Source organism: Typopeltis vanoorti, chromosome 6 (genome assembly GCF_054136105.1).
Source record: "Typopeltis vanoorti isolate ZY-2024b chromosome 6, IOZ_Tvanoo_1.0, whole genome shotgun sequence".
In the NCBI taxonomy this organism is placed as follows: domain Eukaryota; kingdom Metazoa; phylum Arthropoda; class Arachnida; order Uropygi; family Thelyphonidae; genus Typopeltis; species Typopeltis vanoorti.
In genome coordinates this window covers 79,887,040-79,899,145 of record NC_143554.1, presented here as the reverse complement: position 1 = coordinate 79,899,145, position 12,106 = coordinate 79,887,040, and positions in this window count along the sequence as shown.

The window sequence follows — 12,106 nt, the reverse complement described above, 5'->3', positions numbered from 1 at the left end:
ATCACAGTTGGTGCAGATTTGTTTCCGAATTCAACGTCTTTGACATACATGGAGCTAAGAATTCTATTCAGTTAGTACCGTATACTTATTTAAAAGAAAAACATTAAGGATAGGCTAATTACATATACTGGAGTTATGAAGGGGCTTGTAAAAACTTTCATGTTTGATAGCACGAGCAGGCTTCAGGAGCATAAAAATAATCCAGAATCCTTCTCGTGATACCAAACATGGACGTTTTATAAGTCACTACAAACTAGAAAAAAGACGCGGTAGTTGCACAAAAAATGGCAGATTAAATTTCTCTCTGAGCCAGAGGCCATCACATGCATCTATACCCACGGCTGGATTCAAATGCACTGACTGTTGGTTCGAGAGAGAATAGGATATTCACTAGATCGACCAGGATAGAAAATGTATAAATTACTTCTATGAATGAAAAATGAATTGAACTGGAATTATGAAATTGTATTATTACAATCCATTTGTTTAAACACATTTCGAATAAATCGATTGTAATAATGGATTGTTAAATCATAGAATAATAGTTTTTGAGATGTGCTTATCCCTTAGACTGCGAATGTATACAGATTAATTCATTCTCAAGTGAATGATTGACACTTGCAATCTAGTCGAACATTTATTAAATGCAACAATGAAATAGCAAAATCTTTGACATTTTTGAATGAGAAATTCTAACCAGAGTGTGGACACATTTTGTAATCTGAACACCTGCAGTTATTTAGAATGTGTTTTGTTTCTCATCCTGTCTCTCTCAAATATATAGAGATGTTCATGAAATCTGAACAGAATCATGCGTTTGGCTATCCGGTTTGTTAGGTTTTTACTAGTATTTCAAGACTAAATTTTGACACGAGACAGTTGGATTTGAATGCAAATCCATCGCGAACATCCTAATAGAAAAGATATTTCACAAAACTATATTCTTTCGTGCTTTCTTCAATCCTTACCAGGTAAAACTGTTTACCAAAGTGTGATTATGCTTGGTTATTAGTTACATTTTCAAAATTTATTATTTAAGCTGAGATATAATAACATTTTCCTTGTATCCACACATACGACACCCGAATGCCATTTTGTAATATCATTCCATTTTGTATTCTCGCTGAAGAGAATTTTGGAGAATCAGAATCCTCTTATAGAAAATTCCTATGGTTTCTAAGGATTTGGAGGAATACTGCATCAGCTGCTTCATTTCCTGATATTTGATCTGGCAGTGATAAGTGAATATGTTATACATTTGATTGCACTGAAACCGATTTAGGAAGAATTTTTCGAAGAAGGGAGGGGGGGGGGGGAGATCTCGCGATAGTAGGAGAACGAAGTTATGATAATCTGTAGTGCATGAAAATATTCAGAATGGGTGAAATGGCACATTTTTTAGTTTTCAGGAAAACTATGGTATTCAATGGCGTGTTGTGTTCATAGACTAAAGACGAACACCAACAAGTGAAAATATGCCTTCTTTATATAATATGAAGGAATGTTTTCTTTACAGAAAAACCAACATAAACTAGTAATTAGTTGGATATGAAACACTTGAATGGTATAATCTATTAATCAAAGTTGAATACAACTATGCAATTCTTGAATAGTGCTGCTAGATTGAGTTGACCTTAATCTTTTTTTTTTGACAAACTTTTTTTTAGTTGTTACATTGAAGCTTTTCTATTTGACTTTCAGCAAACCAGTGCGTATTTAAAAATAAATAATATGCATGTTAGCTATTTTTTTTTTCGACAAACGATTTGGTTTTAATTTAAGATCAGTTTGAGATTTTAGTAACTGGGTATAAATATTGATTTATTTAATTATAATTCATTACTTTTGTTACCTTAGATCAGTCTTTCTCAAATTGTGCTATGCATACTCCTAGGGGTACTAGAAACTTTCTTACAATTCTTTTTTTTTTTTACGTTGTTTTTATCGCCCTATTGTCGCATGAAAGTGCAGGTCTGTTCCATAATTATTCAATAATTAAAAATCGTAAAAGAAGTTTTAATAAAACTATCTTTGGAAAGGATTGATCTCCGTTAAGTCTACATAGTTGAAGCGATGTTGATCATGCTTCTCTTCAAGTTTGTATTTCATTAGTTTTCTTAAGTATAACTTATTCTGCGCATAATCTGTTTATATATTTTTTAAATTAAAAGAAAGCTGTTTTTAAATGTTCGATGTTTTTTTAAGACTGCAAGATAGACTTGAAATGAAGAAACATTTGAATGAGGACTAAATAAACAATGAAAGAGGGAGCTCAGAAATAACCTGAACGTTTAAGTGATGAAGTTCATTGTTAAAAATAATCATTAATAACTATATGAAGATACAAATTTCTCGGGCCGGGCACATCAATTAAGCCTAAAGGCAGTGAATATCTTTCACAAAAAATTTATATAAATTCAGTCATTTAATTGCGCGCTCCTGCCCAAGAAATGAGAGGCATTCGGATAGCATGTTTAAAGATAAATTTAAAAAAAAATGAAATTACCCATAAACACAATGCAAATTATTATCAGGTATGGAAATATAAGCAACTTACATCCCATTCATATACAGAATTCCTACGACATTAGCAATGACTAAGATAGCCAGCATAGCGTATGGTAATCGCAGAGAATGACACAGACCCGGATTCTTGCTCATGTACCTTGTCCAAGCAAATGTAGTGCACAGATATTCACTCTTGATGGGTGTTCCTCTTAGGAACCTGAAGTTTTCTCTCATGATGCCACACAAGTCTGAAACACGAAATTATCTCATTTTTAGATATTCATGTTTTAGTGCGATCGTCGGAGATAAAAGATGCTGCCCAAACGTTTCCTGGAGTGGCCGATAACAAGTATGCTGTGAGGATACCTTGCTACTGTATATTTTTGTTTTATTATGAATTGATCAGAGTGCTCTCATTATAGATTGAAGTGGCTTCAAGTAAACGAAATTTGTGTTCTGCGATTTTAGAGTTGAGTGTAGAGAAAAGAGACTGGCATCAAATTGTTTTTAACTATTATAAGCAACCTTCGGGAAATGTTCATCATAGAGAGAATTCCTTAGCTCCGGTTGGAAATGTAAAAGTATTTTATTTTAACTGTAAAAACAGTTGTGCAACGAATTCACTCCTGCATGACAACCTGCCATTTTAACGGTATCAGCACGTGTCGTTATGTACATGAAGATGGTAACCAATAACAAAAACAGCACCAGCAAAGCTGGTTTCTTAACTTGAAGAATATTTTGTGTTAAGTGAAAGTTACAGTGGCTTTAATATTTTACGCAAGAACCTACAAAGTCCCATGCCCTATATACTCCTGATATTGCTCTGTGATTTTGTTTCTTCAAGATGTAATTGCAGCTTAACGAAAGAAAAAGGAAAGAACATTTCTAAGGTCTAAGCTCAATCCCAGGTAATAGAACCAAACCTAAGGCTACTAGTGGTTGTAAGAAACGCCAAACGTGGTATAAAATCGAAAGGATATTATTGGAATGAGAACCAAAGATCTGTCATAAGTCTACTTCATTTGAGCGATTCTTAGAAAACATTTGGGTAACATCTTTCATCTAGTGTTTTACATCACATGAAGAAGATAAAAATAATCCAGATATATATATTAGGTGGCCATAATTAAAGAAGTGTTCGGAGCCCTGTAACGAAAAATTTATTAAAAGAAAATTCAATCGCACTTATGCGATTATGGGGGTTACTTTCAACCAAACAGGGGTAGGGGAGATGGTGGGGATGTGACGCAATAAACGTGGCGTGATTGGTCAGACACTTTAAACCAAATAGGGGTAGGGGAAATGACGTCAGTGTCGTGGGTGTGTGTTATCAGATGTAGATAAGTGACGTCTTCGAGTTGCAGTGGAAAAGGAAGTTATTGTAGTTGGGAGGTGTGCTTTCCTGTGTGTTGTGGGTGGCAGATTTGTGTGCCTCGTTTTTGTTTGTTTTCAGTGGTGGCTTACGGGTAATGGTTTTAGTATGGAATTCTGAGATATGTTTAGAGTAAGGAATGCTTGCAATTTCCGTAGGGGAAGAATCTGTTATTGACGTCACATCGTGTCTTTGGTTCTTGCATGTAATTATGTGTAATGGTCAGCATGGAATTCTGGGATATGGCTGTTTTGTCAGTGACGTGATGATTATTTTAATTTATATATTTTTGCTCAGTTATTCTGTTTAGAATTTTAACTAGGAAAGTAATAAACTTTAAGATTTTAAAATTTTAGACAAATCAAAATATATGGATGAGGTTGTGTGTGTGTGTGTGTATATATATGTATATATATTATAAAATAGTGTTTGAGGGGGGGATGGATGGGGACATAAAGTTAACATTTAATTAGAAAAGTAATGAAGTTTTTAAGATCTTAAACATAGAAACAGTAAAATTGAAATTCCACTAATTAATTATTTTAGAAAATGTGAACATGAAAAAAAGTGTGTGATTGGGAATACCAGTGATACCCAGTAGTTAATTATTTTAGAAAATGTCTACTGCGGTCCATTGACAAATATTTTCCCATAATTCCACATTTGAACCAATGACCCCAACACTTGACCAAATACCCTCCCAGAATTTCAATCTCTAATCATTACCCATAATGCCACACATGAACAAAAAGCTCATCTCGTGTCACTGACAAAACCACCACATCCCAGTATTTCATGCTCTGACCCATTACCCATAATTCCATGCAAGAACTAAAGACAATGTGACGTCATTGAACGGATTGCCCTCCCCACGGAAATTTCAAACATTCTGTACTCTAAACATCACCCAGAATTCCATACTAAAACAATTACCCATAAGCCATCACTGAAAACAAACAAAAATGAGGCACTCGCACAAATCTGCCACATACTTCCCCACTACATTAACTTCCTTTTCCACATCAACTCAATGACGTCATTTATTTACACCGAACAAATTGCATCACTTATCTACATCTGATAACACACACCCATGACACTGACGTCACTTCCGCCCATTTACCCTACCCCTATTTGGGTCAAAGTGACTCCATACTACTGGGGGTTTTATTTACAGAAGATAAAAATAGTACACAAATCTACCACCAGGGAAAATCTAGCGCTATAAGCGCGTAGGTTGGTTTTAAACAGAAATGGCTAAAATAGACGAAATCAATTTTTGTGTTTTTATAACTTACAGATGTGGCAATATGTCCTCCTTTCAATGTTCCAAGAACTGCATTTTATGACATTTTCTACAATGAAACGCAACAGATTTACTGTGAATTGGCTCACATGCTGCGTTATTCTGTCTTTCAAGTTGCTAAATCAGAAACATGTCCTTCATACACTAAGCGTTTCAGATAGTCCTATGACCCAAAATCACAAGGGATGAGACCAGACGAACGAGGTGGCCATGCTGTGGGAAATGCACGACTAATCGCTCTGTGTTGTTGTGTTTCGTAACACTCCCTGTACCGGTAATCCATTGTCAGGTGGTGGTCTATCCTACATTAATATCGGAGAGTCAAGGCTGATGAAGTTGCGATACAGAGTTGCGCACCATCTCTATACCGAACAGCAGAGACGGTACAAGTCACTGGTCCTGTCCGACGAAGTTCTTCGACAAAGTACGGACCGATATTAACGTGAAACCACAGACTTTTGGTAAGTAAATGGGTCTGATGGAACACATGAGGTTTATTCGCAACCCAAATGTGCGAATTTGAGTTAACACTAGCGTTCACATAAAAACGTGCCTCTTCACTCCACATGATCTTCCACGGCCATGCATAATCCACTTCCATTCCAGCTAAGAATGTCAGAACAAACTTCAGTTACGTTTCAACATCATCACCGTGAAGCAAAGCTTGAGTATGAGAGATCTTGTATGGGGGAAAAACCTCAGCATTTCAAGCGCGATTTCCACAGTCGACTATGGTATGTCTACTTGCCTTGATATTGCCCTAGAACTGCTGGACCCTTAGTTGTAACTTTGTTGTTGAGGAATAATCCATTTGTTACGAATCCAGTGGCCTCACTGCTAAAGATTCCACTGTTTTCAAATCGTAAAAAAAAATCATTTTTCTAAGATGTGATATTGCATTGGACTTTTCTTCTATCCTTCAAACGCGGGAAGTCTCGAAGCGCGGCATTAGTACCACCTTGTTGATAGGAAATTTTGACTGGCAACGCACATTCCGGTAACGCGAGATCTACGGCATTTCAGTGTTATGAGAATGAGGCCAATCCGTTTCGGTCTTCCTTATATCCACCAACTCGTCAGTAGAAACAATGAGATTATGCAAATATCACACGATTATAGCGCCAATTTTCCATTGGTGGCAGAAATCTGTACTTTTTTTTTCTGTAAATCAAAATCGCCGTGTACCAGAGTGTACTCCAACCACGTTTGGTTGAATTTCGTTCAACACTTTATCGCTACAGGGCTCTGAACACCTCCTCTTTAATTATTACTATCCTGATAACACTTAAATGTTTTATATTTTGTACAGGTGAGCACATATTTGTAGATATGTACAAATACTCAGTTCTAGCTCAACGCACATGCATTTTAATTTTAAAAGAAAAGTAAATTTATAAATAGTAGTAAATGTTATAAATAGAGAAATATATATACAGTCGGGTCTCTTTTTACGCCGTAGATACGTTCCACAGAAAACCGCATATAAATAATCGCACAAAAAAAGATCTAACTTACGTTGAAACATTAGGGCCACGTTCCATAATTTTCTAAAACCGCTATGAATTAAAATAAACCTAAAATCGCATAAAAGTTTATAAAAATTCAGGAAAACAAGAATGCCTAAGTTTGTTTTAAAGCTTCATTCATTTAATTTTATTGAAAAGTAACCTTTTTTTTAGATTTTTTCATCAGAATTATCGTTGCTATTAGACAATATTCGGCAACATTTGCGAACTGGTGCAAAATCACTTTCATCACCAGAAGAGATAGTCAGCGCATCAGATATGTATGGTAAAGGCAATGGTTCTACGCAAACAGAATTAGCTTCACCCTCGTTCTGTGCCGATATTTTTTCTTCTGACAATGTAATCGGTGATTAAACTTTGCGATGATGATTTTACTAAGTTTTTATACAGCTCCCGATATCCAGAAATAATTCTTCAACTCACGTTGGAATTTAAAGACTCGTTCAGAATTTCTGCCATTAACAAGAAAATGATTTTACAACTTACTGCACAGTTCAAGACCTTCTCGAATTATATTTGCAGTGAGGGGGGGGAGACAGGTTTTTCTTCCGCTTCACTATAATTTTCTGGATCTTCGACGATATCTAAAGTTAATCGATATCCAATAATATCATCGTCACTTAAGGCATTATCCACAAGCAATTGCTTACATCATTCTGGCTAAATGTATCAGACCTTCTCCACCAAAGTAACGATTTCAGCTGATAACGTACATGTTGGAATGATTGCGCTGTTTGCAACACATTCAGACCTAAGTCTGAATGTGTTGCAAACAGCGCAATAAGACCACAAACTTTAAATGCCTTTCCAGCAGGCATTTAAAGTTTGTGGTCTTATTTCAGCGACAGCTGATGATGCAGCATGATTTAAACAGACCAAAATAGAAATTTTTTTTTTTTTCCAAAAGTCAGTTACTGTTAATGATTCATTTTCTAGTTTATCCTATATAAATTGAAAAGTGTGCTTAACGTAATATTTTTTAAAAGTAGCAATTATGACTTGATCTAATGGCTGAATAATGCTTGTTGTATTGGGTGGAAAAAACACAACCTGCACATTTGGATGTTCTAAATGCGGATGACTTGGTGCATTGTCAAAATTAATGAAACTTTTAAAATCGTGAGCCTGTTGCTTCATGTATGTTTCCACTTCTGGTACAAAGCAATTATTGAACCATTCAGTAAATACAGCAGTTGTCATCCAGGCCATCCAATGTACCGGGCAGCTGTTTTAGATCTTTGCCTTTTAGAGCACGTGGTCTTAGAGATCGATTTACTAGGAGGGGTTTCATCATTCGATCCCCTGATGCATTGCTACAAAGTAACAACGTTACTTGATCCTTGCTTGCTTTAAATCCACTTAGTTTTTTCTCAGATTTTGCGACGTAATTTCGACTAGGCATTTTCTTCGAAAACAATCCTGATTCGTCAGCGTTAAACACTTGATCGGGACAATATCTACCATCGTCAATAATTTTGGCTAACTTCTCTTGAAAATGTTTGGCTGCTTCATCTGCTGCTGCAACCGCGCCTGTAATCTTCACGTTATGAAGTGCATTCCTTTTTAAAAACCCGGTTTACAATCCTTTTCCAGCCCGAAATTCTTCATCAGCTTGGGAAGCGGAAGTAGAGGGCTCCAGTTGTTTCATCTGTTCATAAAACCGAAGAGGTTTTTGTTTAATTAAATAACCACTTCTTATTTGAGTTAATTCTTCCATCCAACGAGCGCTCGTTCCAGTTTTTCTAATAAAGCATCTCTTGAGTACGATGATAGTTTGGAACTTAGTTTTGCGCAAGAAATGACAGATTTTCTTATTGCGACTTCATTCTTTTTAATTGCTCTTATAGTAGATTCGTCTAAATTAAAATGTTTCCCATCGCCGTAGATCCCTCTCCTTTCTCTAAGAGATTTAAAATTGCAATTTTCATTTCCAAAGAAATTGAGTAGATTGCAACAGTGATTGCTTTTGATTTGTTCTAAGCATGTTATTGCGCACTTCTGTTATTTTTGTAATAGTGCAGTATGTTATTTGCTCTCTGCACCAACAACCCCTGAATCAAACCAAATATTCTTAAGTTCTTCGGTGTATTAGATATTATATTTACGTGTATTTCAAGAGATAGCACAGCAGAGGGATGCAAACGCAACCGATAAATCATACGTGTCATTTTTTTTTTGTTATATATTAAACAAAATCGGTTTAAACGTATTAACAGTTTTATCCTTATTATGAACGCATACGTATAAAAACTTGACAATTGGATATCGTAGTACGCTTTTCAAATTATAATTAATATAGGAATAGGATAGAAGTAAAAGATAGAATAGAAAATAAAAATAGGAAAAATAGCCCACACGAATGCACTATATTTACGAAATAAACTTTCGTTTATGTGTGTGTGTGTGGGGGGGGACTACAACTTCCATAAACGTGGGAGTTGCAATTTCTTTGGAAATGAAAATTGCAATTTTAGATCGTGCATAAACATTGCTTATTTTCATTCATTAGTTTTGTATATCTGAATTAATAGACTATATATTAGCAAATTCAGTGGATTTTCGAGTCAACTGAGTCCATATTATACGTAGTTTTCCAGTAAAATGTTTTGTATTTTAATATCTGTCGTTTTATTCTATATTTCTCTCATCTGTTACATGGATTACTTGGACCAAATAAAATCGTAAAACATATTCGGTTAAAAGGTTTAAGAAATCGGATTTTTTTAAACTTATACCTAATTATTTGTGCCATAATGAAATCGGAAGGAAATGTGGCCCACAAGTAAAAAAATTATTAATCCTACACACTTATTACTACTGTTATTTCTACAACAAAATAACAGTAGTAATACTTTGTATTATTTTTAAAGTTTTTCACCGCCAAAGTAAAAGTCCCGTATCTCAACGATAGTACCATTTATTTTTTTGTTACCACTTATGCTATAAAAATTGCTGATTTTTTTTACTTACCTTGTAAATCCACGCAAACGAATTGCAAACAGTTAAATGATTTGTTATTGAATAATAAACGTTCTATAACATTGCGCATCCAACTATTTGTAGATGTTTTTAAATTGATAAATCTGCTTACGCCAATCACAGTAGTCGTATCGTTTTTCCCCTACATGAAACTCCTCATGTAGGGGACAAAATAATACAAATCGTAGATTTAACACGTTCGCTGTCACACTCCTGGGTCATAGTTTGTTACCGCACGCCAAAGCACTTTTGCTTCTTCAAGGTCAGTACACAAGTAATCTTATCAGCCGGCTCATCAGACAGCATTTTTTTTTTTCAGACACAACTACGAATAAGTCTACCATTCGGAATTTGATTTACAAATTACGGATTAATTTGTGCTTGGCATGGGACAGTGTTTCTGAAACTTCAGATATCCACGTACCCCTTCTTAAACTTTCATTATTACCAAGTACCACCTAATTAATTAAAAATAAATTAATTTAAAATAATTAAAAATATTAATGAAAATTAAATATCTATTTTAATTAAATTTACACGTTCATAAACAAAAAATGATTTATTTTTAAATTTTGGTTCTCTAGAGATGTCAGACGACACTCATCAATTTCACTTGATCCAGATGCAATATCAATATTTTCTTGTTGCTTACCGCTACTTGTATTTGCTAGATTGCTCTCTTTTGGGGGTTTTATAAATCCAATCTTTAACGAATGATCCGAATACATAAGAATTTTAAATCTAAAAAAAAAAAATGTATTTACTCGAATATAACTAACTTTTTCCCAATATTGAAGCTAAAAAATCGTGTTGCGAGACACGTGCGGGAATTTTCGGAAACTAAAGTTTTCAGAAAAAAACTGAAAATGGTGCGACTTACCAAGAACAAGAAGCTCCTACTACTTTTGGCATCGAGAACAGTTTCTTTGTGTGCGTCGTCAAAGTCAACTACCCAAATAGCGTCATCTTCTTTCCCATTATTTCAAGCAAAAATTACCAGTAATTTACAAGACTTGAGATACGTAGAGCAGCGAAGAACTGCATATGATTGGTGCGGTATTAACAAAAGATCGCGCGAACCAAAGACAAATTAGCATTTCAACAGTTGAGTTGAAATGCTAATTCCCTTCAACCGAATTCCATAATATCTGAAACGCATTCACTGTATATTTCTTAGTTTTAACACGTTAACGACGGGGGTGTTGTCAAGCAAAACCATATGTGGTTTTGCTTGTGTCTTTACAGCAGTTTCGGTTGGAGGGCGGTTGTCTCTAATTGCACTGTTTTGTTGAAAAATACGACTCCTTTAATTATGCATAGCCGAAAATTGCCAATTACCCCTAGCGACCTTTCGCGTACCCTCGGGGGGGGGTACGCGTACCACACTTTGAGAAACACCGGCATAGGAGGTCGGTAATCGACATACGAGTATATTCGTAGTTGGCTTGTGAGGCTCATATATCAACTACAAGTATACTCGTAATTGGCAGCGAACGTCGTAAATATACCGCACACAACCAAGAGTGAATTTTTATTGTTGAAAGAATAATGTAAATGAGAGGCGCGAATATTTTTTCGGGTGTGAACCAAACGAACTTCTACCTTTTTAGCCTTATTCATAAGTAAAGCCATCCATCTCAGCGTTGGCTCCACTCAGTGATGACCTTCCACCCACCACCATCACCGAGCAGAACCGCTCATATATTCCGAAGAAAAGCATTCACCGACAAAGCCCCTTACCGGGCCGTGCCGGAAAACACTTTCCCCGGTGACTCAAATTGCTCCCTTAAGGCAAAAACCTTATGAGAGCGAACTCATATTAGCAATCTCACCGGTTTCAGCCTTTATTGAGGCTTCATCAGTGAGTAGCTAAACCAAACGAACTTCTACCTTTTTAGCCTAAGCATGCATATATATATATCAGAATAAAATAAATTTATAAATAAATTTGATTACAGAAAAAAAAGTGCAGTTTAAGAAGAGGCATGTAAACAATTAAGGTATAACAACTGTTTTTAGACAATTTTCTGATGGGTTTCAAAAGTGAAGTATACAACTTTCACCAATTAATATGTAATAATTTATTGTATCAACAAAAAATGTTTTGTATTAATTACACACAAATATTTATTACTTAAAAGTGTAATGTCACACTATAGTATTCCATTAAAATTAAATAAAACTATAAAATATTTTTGTATGTAGGGTCAAAGAATCAAAAATAGATAATTATATATTATTTTGCATACTTATTACACAATAAGTAGAGAGGAATCGCAATTGTTTAAGATTCAAATTAACTATGACTGCAATTGTATATATATATGCTTAGGCTAAAAAGGTAGAAGTTCGTTTGGTCTAGCTACTCACTGATGAAGCCTCATATATATATATATATATATATATATATAT